The 18,064-nt window shown below is 46.6% G+C and overlaps 1 protein-coding gene across 1 annotated transcript in view; it reads right to left on the reverse strand.

The window, feature by feature from the left end:
• Positions 1 to 18,064, reverse strand: part of F13A1 (coagulation factor XIII A chain) — a 217,369-nt gene that overhangs the window by 98,399 nt on the left and 100,906 nt on the right. The gene's annotated exons all lie outside the window — the stretch shown is intronic.

The following is an 18,064-nucleotide window of genomic DNA, read 5'->3' on the forward strand; positions in this document are numbered from 1 at the left end:
TAGACATTGCAAACTGGATTTAGCCAGCTCTCCCCTCTCCTCTCCGTTATTACGGTTTCCCCTTTTGCAGTCGCCGCGCTCCGAGTGACCCCGAAAGACCTCTAGGGAGCGCGTGGGCCTCCGGGCGCACCTTGGCGGGCGCCAAAGCGCAGCAGCACCCACCCTCTTCCTCTCGCCTGGTCCAGGCCCCTTTGGCCCTGCGCTCTCCCCATCTTAGTGCAGTCCCACCTTTGCTTTCCTCTTGGCCGGGCGAGGCTCCAGACAGGCCTGCAGGGGGCGCTCTCTCTCTCTCGACCACCGCCGGCCAGACGGTCTCCTGGCGAGCAAACAGGCCAGGGACTAGGCGCGCCTGGAGAGAAAGGTGGTCCCAGGAGGAGAGCAACAGGCGCAAAAAGGGCGCAAGGCAGTGGGGGGTGGGGAGGTGGGGGACGGGACGGGCGCCCCCTGAAGATTTCTGCCCGGCAAGCGATTGCCCTGATTGTGCAGTGGAAAGATGGAGCAACACTTACATTCATGGGGAAGGAGAGAGGAAAGCGGCGGATGGACCCCTTAGGGATGAACCACACCATACCCAAAGCAAAACGCCCTCTCCAGCTAAGTTTATTTGTGTCCACACGCGCAAACGTGCCTAGCCACGCATCTCCCGGTTCTCATCCATGTCCGTGTGTCCCTGGCTAACTCTGAAAGGCTGCATCTGCCGCCGCCCGGTTATGTAATGCGGAAAAGCAGCGCCCAGGTGGGGAAATACCAGTCGTAATGCCCACGCTCTTGGCTGCGCTCCTGCTGGGGGTGGGGGGCAGCTGGGGGTCAGGTGGTTGCAGTCAGGGCAGTTCACTTGAGCGAGAGCAAACCCACAGCGCCTGCCAATTCAGCAGTAATGTGCCCCCTTGAGCGCAGTGTGGTTTACTCTCGGGGAGGCGGCGGCGGGTGGGAGTGGAGGTCTATAGGACTGCAGTCTCAGTCGGCTCCGAGTAAACCTGCGCGCTGGATTGGGTGGGAGGACGCGCCCGAACTTCCTTTTTTTAAGGGTTAGGGTCTCCCTTGGAGACGCATAATAATAATAATAATAATAATAATAATAATAATAATAATATAATAATAATAATAATAATAATAATAATAATAATAATTGTGTGCCCGCACCCACCCACATCCGTGTCTACAAATCAAAGGGGGGGATTTGAGTGCTTATCTGTCTGATCGCGTTGCAAGCTAGCGATAATGTGTTGATGTGGACAAGACGTGCTGGCGGTGAGCGCTCTCTCTCTCTCTCTCTCTCTCTCTCTCAGCACCACTGCAGAATGTGAGAGCTGCAGCCGGAGTTTTATAATCAGGTGAGGCTCCTAGAGGCGCCTCGGGGAGGGGGATCACGGAGGGGAGGGGGGGGCTTTGCAGAGAAAGATGGAGAGGAGCTACAGGGGAGGGGGTGGTGGGGTGGGGAACACGAGCGTGAGCAACCGCCCGTCCTTCCCTCCATCGCCTAGGTGGGGATAGCACGGTAGAATCCCCCTCCCCCGCCTCCCTCTCCCTCCCCCACCCCCACTTCTCCGCAGCAGCTGCGGGGGCGGCTGGTGCCTGCCGTTTGGTGGATCTGTCCAAGTCCATCCCCTGCAGTGAGGAGGAGGAGGAGGAGGATTCTGGAGTCTCCCCTCCCCCACACTCCTTTAGCTATGACGTCACCTGCAAGTGGCAGGAGGGGAGAGCTGGTTTGTCCCGGATCTGGTGCCTGCTCAGAATTTTAATAGGCCTCTCCTTACAGGGGCCTGCTGCTCCCTCTCTAGCTCTGCCGTTCTGAGGTTTGGCTCAGCAGGTCCCTTGTCTTCTTGCATGATGCGGCCTAGGTGAACCACAGAGGTGGGCAGGTGGGTGAAGGAGCGGGTTTCATCCTGTCCCTTCCTTCCCCAAAGGGCTGGAGCAATTGCCTGGCATGGAAGTGGCACAGGGCAGCAACAGGAAGTTCTCTCAGGAGCAGAAAGGGGATGCAGCCATCTTGTTTCTGTCAGAGGTTCGTTGTTTGGTTGTGAGCCCTTGAGCGAGAGTCTAGACCTCTCTTGGTGCTCAAACAACAACAACAAAAACCAGTAATGGTCCGCAGCAGGGGCCCTGAAGGAGAGCTTGCCCGTCATGACTTTGGCCACTTCCAGCGTTTTGCTGACTAGCAAGTGAGATTCAGTCATATAGGTTGCACTGTTAAATTGGATTTGGCATTCTTGTGGACTGTCCGCGGTAAGGAAAATGACAGGAAAAATGCACTGGAAAGTGTGGGACTGTTAATGGTGATGTTGGACGACATATAACCAATCAAAGAAATTGGACTGCAATTTCCACACGAATGGGGTGGATACCATTCAGGCTAAATGCTTCATAAACAGCTTGTCTAGAACAGCTCTCCCTCTGCAATGCACAGTTGCATATTCAGGGCAGCCATTTCCATTTGCATGGGGCAACAGCAAATCCCAACAGGTCTGACTCATGCCCCAAAGGAACTGAGTCCTCCTCCCACATCTGTCCTGCAACCACCTTATGATCCTTTGCATAGGGGGGTCAAGCACACATGCAAATGTTCCTTCTTCGCACTCACAGAATTACAGAAAGAGGATCCCAGAGGCTAGTCTGGGGGGGGGGTGTCATATTCTTTTGCACCCATTGTGCATTGTCAGTTTTGCAATAGAGGACGGTAACTTAAGGCACAATCTTAAATACAATAAGCTGTTGTAAAGCAAGCCGGTGTAAGTTAAGTTGGTGTAAAGTTACACCAGATTCAAACTCAGTTCAGCTGTGAGGCTGCTGCTGGCTGAACTGGCGCAAGTCTGGCAGAAGCCAAACATGCCTCTAAAATGGTGTTTCGAGGTACACCATCCTTTTTGCTGGCTTAAATTACACCAGGTTGGCAGATCACATGAAGGAACAGAAAGGGCTTTAGGATCCAGCCTAAGCTGCCCCTCTGCACCCAGAATTCCCCTTTTGGAGGGCTTGACACAGCCAGCTGAGTCCTGGCTCAGACAGGATAGGGGAGATAGGCTGGCATATCTCTGGCTGAGCTGAGGATGAGTTAAGCTGGCAAAGCCCAGCTGTGGCAGGAACCTCCCAGCTTAGTCGTAAATCCATTGGATCCTAACCCACTTATAAGATTGCTTGCTGAGGCCCCAACTAGACAAGATGCCATTTACTCAACCAGCAACTACATTCAGTGGCGTAGCGCGGGTTGTCAGCACCCGGGGCAAGGCAAGTAATTTGCGCCCCCTAACCCTGAGTGAGCCAGGTAGGGGCAGAGAGCTGCGAGTGCGAGTGCGCCCCCCCCAGATGTTGTGCCCGGTGCGGCCGGCCCCCCCCTGCACCCCCACGCTACGCCACTGACTACATTGGAAGCTTCCATTGCAAATGGGAGCTTTTATTTCATTGCAAATAGCAGCGTGCTCCCCCCCACAAATGGATCAGAACCACAGGGGGAAGAAAGGGTTAAATCCCTCAAAAACCCCATTGAGGGTCCTGATTCAGGTCAGGGAGTCACTTGCACCTACTATTTACTTCAAAAGAGACATCGCTTTAAAAAAAGCCATCTGAGATCCAAATGTTCTCATGGCAAACCAGTTGCACCAATGCTTTTCTTTTTAAAAAAATACAAATAAAGACTGTGGATTTGCTCACTGCCGCATAACTGGATTTGCTTCTAAAACTCATTTCAGATTTTAGATGAATTAAAAGTATGAACAGAAACCAAGGGCTGCTAGTTGCAACAATGGTCAAAAAGTCCTTATCTTTCCTGCCCACTAGAATTCTTTGCTTTGGCTTCTCAGCTGCTTACTCAGGTAGAATCTTTTATTACCCAGTACCAGATCATAGGCAATACACACTGCGATTGCCCAGGAATCCAGCTAAGAGGTCCTGGAGATAGACAGCTGCTGATTATGTACCCAGCAGGGTGGCCAAACATCCAGGATTGGTTTTGCCTTTGCAAGAACTTGTCTGATGACCGGGAAAGGGATTGCACATAATTTGGGAACTGAGGTCCCAGGCATTTTTTCAGCTCTGTTAGGAATGCTGCTCATCTGTCAAGAGGAAGTGAGCAATCCATCCTGCCACCCTCATGCCTCTTTTCAACTTTATTGGGTTGTGAGCTGTCACCTGAAACAGGTTGGGGCATCTGTCTGCATCGAGAGACAATGGAGTGTGCCTCCAAGGGAGAAGTCAAACTGCTGCATTAGCAGCACCAAAGTGACCTTCCATGGTGTGCAAGCCTGGGCAGTGTGCATGGAGGTCCTGGGCTGCCCAGATGTCAAGATCTCCCCTCTCAACCCAACTGATGTGCTCCAAAGGAAAGCTGAGCAATAGGCTTGGCACCAGCTTGGCTGCAGGAGTTGCCAGAAGGAGGCGTACAAAGCCCCATCCAACCACTTTAGGGACTCCACTCTGGATTTGTGTAGGGTTTACTCCTTCGCCTTTTCTCCTCCTGACCATATCCCACAGGGCAGTGGAGGTTTAAAGGTATTTAAACCCTGACCATTAGGTCCAGTCGCGGACGACTCTGGGGTTGCGGCACTCATCTCGCTCTATAGGCCGAGGGAGCCGGCATTTGTCTGCAGACAGCTTCTGGGTCATGTGGCCAGCATGACTAAGCTGCTTCTGGCAAACCAGAGCAGCGCACGGAAATGCCATTTACCTTCCCACTGGAACAGGACCTATTTATCTACTTGCACTTGACATGCTTTTGAACTGCTAGGTGGGCAGGAGCAGGGACCGAGCAACGGGAGCTCACCCCATCATGGAGATTCAAACTGCCAACCTTCTGATCGGCAAGTCCTAGGCTCTGTGGTTTAGACTACAGCGCCACTCACATCCCTAGTGGAGGTTTAGGAGCAGAATTTTCCTTCTACATGGGCTAGCTTCCCATCTGCTCCTCACTTCCCCCTCTGCAGCACATGCAGAGACTGCCCTCTTGACCTTCAAACCCACTATTAGTCTTCTCCACTCAATCCACTGTAACCTGCATTCACATGCAGAGGAAGTTCCTAACCCACTGAGGCTTTGAGACCCATCAGCTCTTCTCACCAGGTGTAGACAGCCAGTCAAACATGTTCTCAGGGTGTGGCCACTGTCGCATGCTGACAGGAGAGAGCTGAGTGCAAAGGTGGGCAAACTACCCCAGAAGGAGCATGACATGTCCTCCACCAGAGGTACTACCTAACATCCCATAAAACAGGTAGGGCAGGTAATAAAACTGAGGAGGAAAAAAGTGAGGATCTCGGTGATGGTGCTTAGTTTCATCTTTAACAGTGCTTCTATAGATGCTTTCTGCAGCAGGCTGGCACCCAAATGTCTCAGGAGATTTCTTCAACTCACTTTGCTATGGAGAACTGTACACTACAAAATCCTGCGCTCTGCCTTAGAGCATGTGCTCTGCATGCCAAAGGCCCCAGGTTCAGTTCCTGGCATCGCCTGCCTGAAACCCTGGAGAGCCACAGCCAGTTGTGTAGACATGGCTGTGTTAAATGGTCCAATAGTCTGATTTGGTCTAAGACAGCTCCCTATCTCCACATGTCTTTTTTTTTTTATAAATTTTTTATTGGTTTTTCAACACATATTAAAAGACAATACAACACAATACATAAACAAACAAACATATAAACACGTATAATTTCTTAACCTTTCTTTCCTTAGACCTTCTTTCAGCGACTTCCCCATACCTCCCCTTTCTGCATCCCTGTTTTAAATCTTTCCAGCAACCCCTAATTTCAATTTCTTATAGCACCCTATCTCCACATGTCACTGCTTTCCACTTTCTGCTGCATCCAGACATTTTTCTATGCCAGCATAGCCCGGCTGCATGCATTTCCTCAGATGTCCTTACCAGCAATTACCTAGTTATCCCCGCCACAGCACAAGTGCTCTCCCTCCGGGTTCACGCTACCAAATTACCCCCTTTCCTTCTATTTCCCTACCACCAAATTACCACCTGTGTGGTCAGCTCCTCCCTTCGCTGCATAACACAGCACAGATAATTACTGCCCTTCACTCAAATCCCATGGCTTAAGCAGCAGGTTGTAGGTTTTGAGAGTAATATGAGGCTGCTGCTGTTTGCCAGCCCCTGTACTTCTGATGAGTAAATATAATGAAGTGGTTGTACTCTAGAAAGAGAGGGTGCCAAACAATATATCCCTGCACTAGATGGACCAAAAAAGGGGGGCTGGAGCTTGTTTTGTTTTGTTCTGTTTCTTTTATTTTAAGAAGGGAGACTTTTGAATGACAGGGAAAACAAATAGCAGATCGAAGCTGCCCCATACAGGGATTGAACCTGCAAGTCTTGGCATTATCAGCACCATGCTATACCAACTGAGCTGTCCAGCTGACGTGTCTATGATTGCACTATAAGGCTGCAATCCCAAACATGTCTAAAGCCTCATAGGAAACAACGGGACTTACTTCAGAGGAAACGTACATAAGATGCACTGTTATACCAGGGCTTTTCCCCCCCAGGGGGAACTCACAGGAACTCAGTTCTGGCACCTCTCAGGTGGCCATCATTGCCATTCTAAGAGAACAAGGGAACAAGGGTGTTCATGGTGAGTTCCAGCACCAATTTTTCTAGAAAAATAGCGCTGTGTAATACCATTTTATCAAACCATCCATTTTCTACAGGTCCTGCACTCAAAAGTTGAATGTAACGTTGACTTTGGCTAGAATGCACATTCACGTTAAGTCCCCCCCCTTTTTTTGCTGTGATAGCAGGATTAGCAAATGTTGTATCATGGCTTACAAGGCATTTTTCCTGTATATTTGGGCAGAGAACAGTTACTAAAATTTACCTATTTTGGTGCAGTGCAACATGACCTTTCTGGAACCTTGGCCACATAGATTTTTGCCTTGCCGGCATATGTGAAATAATTCTTCGTAGGTAACGGCTGACAAGAGACATGTCCATAGCACCCTTGTGATTTCTGTTTTTTTTTTTTAGTGTAGGGGGGCAGCTTGTAGCTTGCACAGACATTGCATCAAGAGAGGTGGGAAGAAGTGGGGACTAAGGGCATTGCAAGTCATCGTTTATTTGCTTATTTATTAGACTGGTTAGTTGCTTGTTCCCCAAAGGTCTCCAAGCAACTTACAGCACATTTGAAGACATAAACATTAATAGATTGTGCCACTAACAAATTCAAACAAAACAAAAACAAATTCATACAGCTCCAACACCCACAACCACACACCAGTATGGCCAGCATAGATAGGTAAAGTTAAAGGACTCCTGGATGGTTAAGTCCAGTCAAATTCAACTTCAGGATGCTGCACTCTTCACTGCTTTCAGGCCAAGGGAGACGGCGTTTATCCACAGACAGCTTTCTGGGTCATGTGGCCAGAATGACTAAAGCACATCTGGTGCACAGAGGACTGTGACGAGTGCCAGAGCGCAGAGAAATGCCATTTACCTTCCTGCTGCAGCCGTACCTATTTATCTACTTGCACTGGTGTGCTTTCGAACTGCTAGGTTGGCAGGAGCTGGGGCAGAGCAACGGGAGCTCACCCTGCCGTAGGGATTTGAACCGCCAACCTTACGATTGGCAGGCCCAAGAGGCTCGGTGCAGGGGTACAGGTGGGGCTGTGACACTTTTCTGGTTTCTCAGCACCACGTGCTGCTGCCACTTACCAAGAGGGGGAGGGACAAGCAGCAGGGAGCTTAGCAGGGAGCAAAGCATCATTGGGAGTGTTGCATGGTACAGTGTCTAGTTAAACTATGGAATTCATTCCCACAAGGGGTAGCGATGGCTTGAAAAAAAGAATTTGACAAATGGATGGAGGATAAAGCGATCAATAGCTACTAGCCATTTGCTTCCACAGTCTGAGGCAGAGTGCTTTTGAGTACCAGTTGAAGGGACAGGTGGAATACAGACAATGAGGGATAAACTAAATTGATACCAATTTTGTGTGTGTGGTGGGGGATGTGGAGGAGGGGGGAACTCAGAAGGTCCGGGACAGGCATACCAGATATTCCATAGCTAACAAATTTTGCTTTCTTAATAACAGCTCCTAGAATACATGTTGCTTTGCAGCTGCTTGAGTTGTGGCGATAAAATATCTATTGACTGCATTTTCAAGGGGCAAGGCCTTTAACAGTAATCAGTAAACTGAACCATTCATTTATTTGATAGATTTATTGAGCACCTATTGCCAGAGCCACTATCGAACTCTAGTAAAAGCTAAAAATGAATATTTGAAAACTTCAACCTGAGTTTTCTTGTAGGGGTCAGTATTGTTCTTTCTAGGAGGTGAACTTCAAAGACAGAGAGAGCTTTAGTAAATACTAGCCGCCTTGCTGACAGCACTTGTTTCCCTTTTAAAATGTTCGTTTGCCACTTTCTCATTCTTCAGCGGTGCATCCACACATGAACTTCTCAGTCTAGTTAAAACTGGAAAAATCTACAGTCAAGGAAGACCAAATGTCACAAGAAGGTGGTCAAGCTTTCGAGTTTTGAATTCTTAATCATGCTGGATGTCATGTATGAAGGACGGGGGGGGGGGGAAAGCAGGCATAGTGTTAAAGGCACCAAGTCTGCATATGTAGTACTCAATGGGGGTGGCGCTGTGGTCTAAACCACTGAGCTTCTTGGGCTTTCCAATCAGAAGGTCAGCAGTTCAAATCCGTGCAACAGGGTGAGCTCCTGTTGCTCTGTCTCAGCTCCTGCCAACCTAGCAGTTCGAAAGCATGCCAGTGCAATTAGATAAATAGGTACTGCTGTGGCGGGAAGGTAAACGGCGTTTCCGTGCACTCTGGTTTCCTTCATGGAGTCCTGTTGCGCCAGTGGTGGTTTAGTCATGCTGGCTGCATGACCCGGAAACCTGTCTGTGGACAAACGCCAGCTCCCTCAGCCTGAAAGTGGAGAAAAGCGCCGCAACCCCATAGTCACCTTTGACTAGACTTAACCGTCCAGGGGTCCTTTACCTTTACCTCTTTTTGTTTTAGTGTAAGTCAGAGTCTCGGAGGAGTTTTGCAGGCTTGCAGGACCATCTTTTACATGGCTGCACAGGTGTAAGTTCTATTGGGTTCAATGGGGCTTCCAGGTAATTGGGTATAGGATTGCAAGCATAGATTGTTTTTGTTTATAGTATTTATTTACTTATTATGCATATCTACCAGCCATTAAATCAAGTCCTAGGAGTGGTTTACACAAACAAACAAATGCAAAATTTGCCAATCTAGGTGCCAACAGATTTTGGGATGTGTAGAGGTCTGTTGGACAAAGAAACACTAATAGCTGATCTGCATTCCATCACTTTGCCCTATTGTAGTTTTGGAGTTTGAGGTTCCCCATCTTTGGGTTACAGGGTGTTTCACTGACATACACCCTGCTGAATCCCATGCAAAGACCATGGTGGCTTACAGCAATACGCCACAGATTTGCCTCTTGTTGACTTCAGGGTGTCATCCTGAAGTGGAAACTATGATGTTAATGTTCTGTCTCTCTCTGGATACCCCCAGCCATGTTCTGCCACAAACCAAAAGGAAGTGGTAGCCTCAGGCAGTGGATTTGGATTTTCCTCATTGAGGAAAACAGTGTGGGAGACACAAGGAACTGAGGGCTGCTCCACGGAGCACAGTTTCTGCAGAAGCCTCATTGGAATTGACAGGAGTTTTGCGAAAGGACAGCAGTGTTCACCCAAAGCTCTTGTTCATTTCAACGAGGTGCTTTCACTGAAGAAAGTCCCTATGATTCATCTTTCGGAGAGAATGCCATTTGGGTTTTGTATCTCAGGCCCAGAAAGGACTTGGGCTAGCCTTGCATGTGACTATAGCAGTGTTCAGTTTCTGTAGCATGGATCTGCACTTCCACAGTAAGGTGTGCTGCGATGCCATCCTGGCCACTGCAACATATAACGAACAATTCTCTGTTACCAGCGACAGCCAATAAAGAGATATATGTCTGTATGTGTGGGTGTGGGTGTATACATACAGATATATATTCTGCTGATTCTTGTCACATTCTTAATCTGTTTTAGGCGCATCATATTAATACCATTGTTTCTGGATAAAACGTGGCTAACGGAAATGCCATGGTTAAAATACGACAGCTGCTGCTCAGGAGGTGGCAGGCAGAAATTTCAAGAGTCGCTCAGCAACCTGTCATCTATCTAAATCGTCTGGCAGCCTCCAAGGTTCGTGTCTGGATTTTTCGCTTTGCGGAGTGAATCAGTAGGATAATGGTGTAATAGGATGGACCCAGACATGGGCGGCATACACCTCGGAGGCTTTTCTTAAAGCGTGTTTGCATCAGGCAGTTTCCTGGGATATCATCTGGGAAAGGCATGTGGAATCTGCACTGCATCCCAGGTCAACTCATTGATGAGTGCTCTACAACCAGGAAAGGACTTCTCATTAAGGAACTCGCTTCCCCATTATGTTTATTTATTTATACACTGCCTTTCCTCTACAATGGCTCCCAAGGTGGTTTATGATAAAAAGAAGCTAAGACAATGTATAATTACAACAATTAGGTGGTGGTTCTTCTTTTTTTGAAATCCAAATAGACAAAAGCCTAAGCAAATAGCATCAACAGCAGGGCAATCAAAATAGCATCAGAAGAAACAAAACAGGAGCAAAAATAACTTGCTTAATCTAATTGCTGGAGATGACGTGAAAAGGTATGATCACATGGATGCAAAGAGAGGAGAATGTATCCTAATGGAATGAACCCTAATGAGTGTTCCATAGAACAGGGACCACTGCTCCCTTATTGAGGGCAGCTGTTTAATAATCCATAACCAATCATAACTAGATCAGGGCTTCATGGATGGATGTTAATGGCAAGGACTGGGTGCAGTGCTCCTTCAAGAGAATGTGTGCTTCCTGATAGGAGCAGAATGTGCAGTATTTCAGCAGCATCACAATACACCAGGTGTGCCATCTATGGTGCCCGTTGTGCCCTCCCTCTGCAGCAAAGCAAGGCATGGGTCTTGGGGGAGAGGCGGTGGCCTGGAGTGAGTCCCAAGGGCCAGACAGAGAGACTGAGAGGGCCACATTTCATTCACAGACTCAAGGTTCCCCATATCTGATTTAGCCCAGCCAGGATCCTCAAGGTAATAGCCCTCTTTCACTCTTGCTCAGTGCCAATTGGCACCCAGTGGCAATCTGCTTCTGTAAATGGAGATTCCATTAAAAAGCATCATGACGAATCACCATCCAGGGGGAATCTATGTATGAGCTTACATCTGAACCCGTGTGCCCCACTCCATATCATCCGCCACCAGGGCTGCAGTCCCACTTAGGCTGAAATCCACATGGACTCAGTAGGACTTTACACCCAAGTAAACGGGCGTAGGACCAGGCTGCCATTGTGAAGGTGCAGCTTGTGAATGGCTTCATATTAATACCATACCACAAGTCTAGATTTCCCAATCAGCACTCTGGACAGCAGCCAAAAGTGTAGGGGGAAAAGTACAGAATCCATTGGACCTTGGGATTTCTTTCGAGGGGTGAAAAGAATTAATGACGTGTAAAATGGCAGCAGTAGGTCCTTGACATCTAAATAAACTGACTCATTCTAAGGGCTGCCCTTCATGCTGCCTTCCACCCACTCAACGACAGCCCAGTCAATGACAGATTTATTAGAGAGCCTGGCTCATTGGTTTTCATAAGGAAAAATGTCCTTCCCTGTGTACACATGGCAGCAAAGTTCCATCCTTTTGCCAGAGGGGTCGACTGTGTGGGTTAGAATGAATGAGCCATGCTCGCAAATGAGTGATCACAACCCTAACCTCTCACAAGTGGTTCTGAATCACAGCAAACTGAATGAAAAACGCCCTGGATTTGCTCTCCAGTCCTTCCATTCCCAGACAATGCACTCAGAACCTGTTGCTCATCTTGGCATGCAGAATCAATGCAGCAAAGATTTGCGAGAGCAGGCGTGTATAAACATATCTAAGTTCCCCGTCTTGGAGTCACTGGCCTTTGACACCTTGTAACAACACGATTTGGGGAGCCTCATCAGGGCCATTTCACACATTACAAAAGGTGGATCTTGCTTTGCCACCATGCGTACTCTCAACACAGAACTGTTGGGACTCCTTGATTATATGTGTTTTCAAACTTTCCCCCCACTCCACATTCACAGTTTATAGTTTTACTTTTAGCGCTCCGCTTATAATCTCTTCAGCGTATTCTTCTCAAAAGTCTAATGTGTGAAGTGACCCCAAGGAACTCTCTGAAGTGTAAATCTGAAGTGTAATGAGCTTGAGTACGTATTGGTCTCGATTGCAAAGGTTTGGCTTAGACTGGCTTTAAAAGAATCAAATGCCATTCAGAGAGATCCCCAACCTTGCAAAACACTGGTGAGTATTTTCTACTCAATTTCCTGTCAAACACAGAATGTTTGACACATTTGCGGATTCAGGTTTGGGGTTGGGTAAATCTGTCAGTTATGGTTACGCTCAGTTTCTCATTTGTCCAATTGTAAGTTCAGTTCTCGACATTTCCACGTGATTTTGCAGATTTTTTTTTTTAAGCCCTCATGAAAATTCATGAGCGTTTTAGTCAAATTTCTCCCAGCACACACATTTTTGTATACAGTGTTGTATACACATAGCAATTTCCCCTGTAATGTATTTTTTATTATTATTATTATTATTATTATTATTATTATTATTATGTACGCTCTTTTCACTAATATATGCTTTGTTATCCACATTTAACCACACATGGTGCATTTTTGCACACATTCCACAGCTGGGGATTTGCATTGCAAAATTCAGAAAAGGGGCAAATGTTGAAGAATGGATGGCTGTGTTACAGGTTATTTCAGAAAGTGCAAATTAGGGAGATTCGACTTTAAATGTGAACTGAATTGAACACCCCCCCTTGCACTTATCCCTTTGGGATTCTCTGTATAGTTGTTACACTCCTATGCCCAATGTCATTCATGCTGATTAGAGTGTGGTGCTGATAACAAGAAGATTGCAGGTTCGATCCCTGTATAGAACAATTGCATATTCCTGCATTGCAAGGGGTTGGACTAGATGATCCCCAGGATCCCTTCCAACTCTACAGTTCTATGAATCCATGAATCTATGCCTTGCCCAACTCTAATTGACCCAGTGCCCTGGAAACAGCGGTTTCTGATCTGGATATCAAGAGAGGATATTTTAGGTTTCAAGCAGGTTAAATCTGCAGGGTTTTGCAGAAGAGGACAGTATACCTTGCACCAGTATTTTGTGGATATTTATGTCTGTGCTGAGTCTCTGTCTCTGTGTCTGTGTTGGATTTCAGATTTTATTGTGATCTGCTTTTTTGTTTGGTTTGATATATAGCTGCATCGTTCTGCTTTCTTGTGCACCGCCTCAAGCCATTGAATCGGAGACATTTTTTTAAAAATCCAATAAATAAACACAAAGTAATAAAATGATAGTTTTGCCAGCCTTCCAAAAACACAGGGATGTAAAAATGGTAGCAGTACTGCACTCCAAACCTTTGCAAAAGAAAAAGGGGGGAAAGTCACAGTCTCAGCCTAGTAATAGATTCTCTGGAAAAAACACTGGTTTTCTTTCTTTTTGCTCCTAAGGCAAATCTTTGGAAGAGGCATTGCCTCCTGGGAACCTGCAGGCTCTTATTAAGCACAAGTTTAGAGATCTGCTAAGTATGGGCTGTGATTCTCAGTGTAAAATGGCCATAAAACAAGTTGAACTGACCCCAGGAGACTCTCCCTTGGAATGGAAAGAATATAGGAAATGGCCTTCTGCTGAGTCAGGGCATTGGTCCATCTGGTTCAGTGATGTCCCCACTGACTGGCAGCAGCACTCTAGAGTTTCATAGAATCACAGAACCAGATCATCCTGGGACCATCTAATCTAACTCCCTGCACTGCAGAAGCAATATGCAGCTGTTCCATATGGGCATCGAACCTGCAACCTTGGTGCTCTCAGCACCACATTCTAACCAACTGAGCTATCCAGGTCTTACCTAGAAATGCCGGGAACCAAAGCTGGGACCTTTTGCATGGAAGCTGGAAGCTACAGCCTTTCGTCAGGAAAGTGGTTTCAAGTTGCATCCCTGAGCACACAGCTAAGACAGTAATGGGAGTCTGGGTATTCTCCATCAACCAAAAGCCTTGCTTGAAGGACACTACAAAGTCACTTTACCAGTTGCCAACAACTGGTAATTAGGGTTGCCCAAGCCTCTAAACCGCCCACTACAGTGGGAGACACGCTCCATCCTTCTGCTTCTTCCCTAACCCTAGTCCTATCACGTGTCTTCTCCTTACCGGGCTGCTACAGTAAGCAGGTCTTCATAGAAGACAAGCAGTGGGGAAGGTGCCATGGAGGTCAGGGTGAGATGCATTGGAGATGCTGCACTGGGAGACCAAAAATCATGTTCCGAAATCCAGTTACAGGACACGGGTTGCTCTGTGGGTTAAACCAATCAGAAGGTTGGCGGTTCGAATCCCCGCAATGGGGTGAGCTCCCATTGCTCGGTCCCTACTCCTGCCAACCTAGCAGTTTGAATGCATGTCAAAGTGCAAGTAGATAAATAGGTACTGCTCTGGCGGGAAGGTAAACGGCATTTCTGTGCACTGCTCTGGTTCACCAGAAGCGGCTTAGTCATGCTGGCCACATGACCCGGAAGGTGTTTGCGGACAAACGCCGGCTCCCTCGGCCAGTAAAGCGAGATGATCGCTGCAACCCCAGAGTCGGTCATGGCTGGACCTAATGGTCAAGGGTTGTTGTTGTTGTTGTTGTTTGGTCGTTTAGTTGTGTCCGACTCTTCGTGATCCCATGGACCAGAGCATGCCAGGCACTTCTGTCTTCCTCAGTAGCATGTTGGACGCCTTCCAACCTGAGGGGCTCATCTTCCAGTGTCATAACTTTTATATGCCTGTTGTCATGGAGTTTTCCTGGCAGGGATACTGGAGTGGCTTGCCAGTTCCTCCTCCAGGTGGATCACGTTTGGTCAAAACTCTCCACTATGACCTGTCCATCTTGGGTGCCCTGCTCGGCATAGTTCATAGCTTCTCTGAGTTATTCAAGCCCCTTCGCCACGGCAAGGCAGTGATACCTTTACATCGGTCAGTTTCAGTTTCTCTCCATTTCTCTCTTGTCCAGTCTTGAGTTCCATTCTCCTCATCTCCGTATCAATTTGCAAAAAAAACACACCACCTCATGAAAATTCATCAGCATTGCAGATTTCTACTAACAGATAGAGTTTTGCTTGCTTTTTGCCTAACAGTCACATTTTTGCAAAATATTTCCCCCCAACATAACGTGTTCCTGTTTATTATTTTCACAAATATATACATGCACGTTTCCTTAATCTATGCATTTTTGTACACATTAGTTGACTGAAAAACTGCATTGCAAAATTAGAAGTGTTTTATTTATTCATTTTATTTCTTTATTAAATCGGTATGTGTGAAGAATAGCCGTGTTTTGGTTTGTGTATTATTTCAGGAAGTGCGAATTTGATGGGTTCACCATTAAAATAGCAACAGAGTCAAATTTCTCCTTCATTGCTACTTGCGCTCAAAGAGTCTAACTGCTCCCTCCATTCTTTAAAGTTTGTTAAAGCTCATTATTTTAATTATGGCACACAGAGACAGAGGTTAGAGGCAGAGAAGTGGTGCTTGTATTTTATTGGGATGGGTAGGATATTTCCTTATTAATCTTTACTAGATGAGCATTTTATGTAGCTTGTAGTTCTCATTCTTTTAATTTTTTCTGGTTTTAAATTGCTTTTATTTGTTAAATGCAATAAAATGCATGCATACATATAAAGAATCTACATAAATCGCATACACAGAAACCTACTTCCTAATGAGGGTCACTCTTGGTGAAAGTTGTAATGGTTTTTGCATTGATCATGACTGTATGTGTTACCATGCATATTTCCAAAGCCAAAAAAACACTTCTATCTATTCACACACATGTTTGCATGTGTACACACACACACACACACACACACACACACACACACTATAGCTAGATGATAGATAGATAGATGATAGATGTGTGTGTGTGTGTGTGTGTGTGTGTGTATGCTATTTAGTATAAACACACACTCTCTATATATGCTATTTAATATAATTGACACTTTCTCCTCAAATCCCTACCCCTAGTAAAGATGACAGTTTGACAGACTTCGCAAAAACAATAAAGTGTCTCAGAGCTTAGAAATAAAAATAACCAATAAATACACCATGACATCTTCAGATAAAATGTGACAGAAAAAATGTACTTATTTCAGTGAAACAGCCAGAATGATATGGATTATAACCCTTTGTATCACAGTCAAAAGAATATCGGATACGAACAATATAATTTATTATGATAGTCTAAACTGGTTGGAAAACCAGTTAGGTGGAGGAGGAACTCTATTCAGTGGAAGTTTTGTCATAGGAGAAAAGGACCCCCTAGACAGTTAGGTCCAGTCAAAGGTGACTATGGGGTTGCTGCTCTCATCTCGCTTTCAGGCCGAGGGAGCCGGCGTTTGTCCACAGGCAGCTTTTTGGGTCATGTGGCCAGCATGACTAAACCACTTCTGGTGCAACAGGACACTGTGACGGAAACCAGAGCGCATGGAAACGCTGTTTGCCTTCCTGCCACAGCAGTACCTATTTATCTACTTGCACTGGTGTGCTTTTGAACTGCTAGGTTGGCAGGAGCTGGGACAGAGCAACAGGAGCTCACCCTTTGTGGGGATTTGAACCACGGACCTTACGATCGGCAAGCCCAAGAGGCTCAGGGGTTTAGACCACAGTGCCACCCACATCCCTCGTTGTCATAGGAAAGTGTATGGGGGATTACAAGCAAGTAAGAGCAGGTGTGGGTCCCTTGAGGTTTGTATGGCAAATGACAAGATCATGGTATGCAACTGTAATCTGCATTTCATCTTGGGGGAAACTCTCTTCCTGACCCCCATGGCTGCTATTACAGTTTTGTAATTTCCCCCTTCGCTTCCAGTCAGGAAAACTTCAAAGGTGACTTCAGTTTGGAAGTCCTTCATTTATGCAGAATTTATATATTCTGTACACATTTATTCTCTCCCGTATAACAGATGAAGCTGTGGGCTAATCAAACACTAAAAGCTATAAAGAGTAGCTGTTTTCCCCCTGTTTTTTTCCACCTGACATTGTGTAATGTTGCCTATGCCAAGAGCCAGCATCTGCTTGTGTCATTCCTCTCCAATTTCTTGTGCAGCTTGAAGGAGACCCCGTGCTCTTGTCACCAGGAAAACACCTGTCCCATGGGTCCCTGTCACCACATTCTTTCCAAATAACCTTTCCTTCCTCCTTTCTATAACCTTTTATTTACCCAGAAAAGATACACAATTGAGCATTCAGGGGTTCTGTCACATAAGTAAATGTGAGGGCATCTGCTCATGCTGTTGGCTGGGGACCCTCACAGTCAACTAGTTATGTGCTGGGGGCCCATAAAAGCAGCCATTGTTTCTTCCTGAATAGGGGGGGGGCAATATTTCTTATGCCACATTCCCTTTGTGGATAATGGAAGGGGCAGTGCATGCTGGACCAAAACTAGCAGTGAGTGAGGCCAGTCAAAAGTGATCAGGGAAACCCAACCTCTTCCATGCCAGCCTTCTCTCTCTCTCTCTCTCTCTCTCTCTCTCTCTCTCTCTCTCTCTCTCAGCACATACATGTACAGCAGTTCTCCAGTGGTCCCGAGCCCAGAAATTGGATGCAATTAACTGCCCGTGAGTTTTTCAGTGTAAGATCAACAGTGCCCTCCACCAAACCAACAAATAAAAGCACAAAGAATGGTTTGTTGATAATTAAGAAGAAAATAATTTGAATTAGAAAATGGGCTGTTGGCTTGGACAGGACCGAAAAACCTTGTCAGCCTGGCTAATAAACTTCAGTCACAGCGGTGACCTGCTGACAGGCTCAACAAACCACAGATGTCTTATGTCTTTTAAATGACATTTCTGCAAGCTGCCGGCTGGACATTAGTGGGAAATGATTGGGTTGACCTGATTGGATGTTTAAGAGGATGCTGAAGAGGGTGCGCAAGGCTTAAAAGCAATGCTGGAGAAGGACACTTCTGGGAAAACACTGCGACCCCTTAATCATGTGATCTAACT

The sequence above is a fragment of the Podarcis filfolensis genome, assembly GCF_964270895.1.
Source record: "Podarcis filfolensis genome assembly, chromosome: 7".
NCBI classification, from domain to species: domain Eukaryota; kingdom Metazoa; phylum Chordata; class Lepidosauria; order Squamata; family Lacertidae; genus Podarcis; species Podarcis filfolensis.